We start from the raw sequence: 1,561 nt of genomic DNA on the forward strand, positions 1-1,561 counted from the left end.
ATGAAGACAGAAGATGAAGAGACTCTTTTCTTTTATTAAATCAAAGAACTCTATTTTTATTAAAGCTAATCAAAACAACTGTTAGTCAATAATACAATGTGACCAATCTGTGAAATCACAATGTTATGATTAATATGTTTGAATAAGTAATATGACTTAATCTAGTCACTAGACACACTGACACACGTAAGGTAAGCAACCGCATGACACATTGCTGTTGCTGATCCAATCAGAACCTTCCTAGTCTGAAGCGTGGCATAGTCTCTGTGCTGTTTATAAATCTGCCAGCTTTGATTTGACCAGATGACATGATCTGGGGAAGGAGTTTAACCCAGGACATGCAGAATCAACACACTCACAAATAAAGATCAAAAAAAGGTATTTATTAGTAGACAGGAACCAAAAGCGCACTGGAGCTTCCAGTGGATGAGTAAAGTCCGTACTCAGCGTCTGAGGAGGGGGAGAGCAAAATAAGGTGAGTCCTGAGAAGTAAGTCTTAACTGAGGAGGTGCAGAGATAAGACTTACTGGGCGAAGGAGATGAGGAAAAATCGGGAGGGGCCGGTCGAGAGTTGGGTGAGTCAAGGTGAGTAAATCCAGGAGAGGGAGCTTGTGGGAAGCAGAGGAGTGGGGCGACTGGAGAGATGGAGAACACGGGAAGCTGAGTCCAGACTGTTATGTGGCAAAGGTGAGTTTCCTGATGAGTCACTGAATCCTGAGAAGGCTCTACTCCAGAGATGTTCCAAAAAAATCCTGAAGAAGATGTATACACAAAAATCCACAGCGAATAATAAGCCAAAAAAAACACAAGAGGTACAAAGTCACTGCAACACTAGACGGCTGGAATATACCGAGTAGTAGTAATCATCCCGCGTTGAGGTGTGTTCTCCAACTCCTTAAGAAGCCAGTGCCGTTGATTGCTAACCAGAAGCAGCTGGGCGCCTCCCTCTCCTGAAAAACAACTCAAAGGTGGAATGTGCGACGGGAGTACTCACCCCGACTCATGACAGTACCCCCCCCCTCAACGGACGCCTCCCGGCGTCCTGGCAGATGCCACCTCAAAGTCCCGGATGAGGGACGGATCTTCAATAAAGGAGCGTGGAACCCAGGAACGCTCCTCCGGGCCGTACCCCTCCCAGTCAACGAGGTACTGGATGCCCCTGCCACGGGGTCGGGAGTCCAGAATCCTGCGAACAGAATAAACCAGACCCCCCTTGTAGAACCGTGCAGGCGGGGGAGGAGCAGGCGTAGGGCAGAGACGGCTCGTGGTCACCGGCTTCACCAAGGACACGTGGAACACAGGGTGAACCCTGAGAGAGGGAGGCAGGGCCAGCCGGACAGTAGAGGGCGTGGGGATGTCCAGAATCCTGAAAGGACCCAGAAACCTGGGCGACAGTTTGCGGCTGGACGCCTTCAGGGGGATATCCTTGGAGGAGAGCCAAACCTCCTGACCAGGAGCGTAGGACGGGGCAGGACGCCGCCTGCGATCAGCAAGCCGTTTGTTGGAGGCCGCCGTCCTGTCCAAAGCCGCCCGGGTGGAGGCCCAGGCCCGTTTGGCCCCC

At 51.1% G+C, this 1,561-nt stretch overlaps 1 long non-coding RNA gene across 1 annotated transcript; it reads right to left on the reverse strand.

Moving 5' to 3' along the window:
* Positions 1 to 362: 362 nt before the first annotated feature.
* Positions 363 to 641, reverse strand: LOC139070352 (uncharacterized). The gene is made up of 2 exons (XR_011520891.1): positions 528 to 641; positions 363 to 450 (listed from the first exon to the last, which is right to left on the reverse strand). It is a non-coding gene; the product is annotated as an uncharacterized lncRNA (long non-coding RNA).
* Positions 642 to 1,561: the final 920 nt, after the last annotated feature.

The sequence above is a fragment of the Nothobranchius furzeri genome, chromosome 1 (genome assembly GCF_043380555.1).
Source record: "Nothobranchius furzeri strain GRZ-AD chromosome 1, NfurGRZ-RIMD1, whole genome shotgun sequence".
Classification (NCBI taxonomy): domain Eukaryota; kingdom Metazoa; phylum Chordata; class Actinopteri; order Cyprinodontiformes; family Nothobranchiidae; genus Nothobranchius; species Nothobranchius furzeri.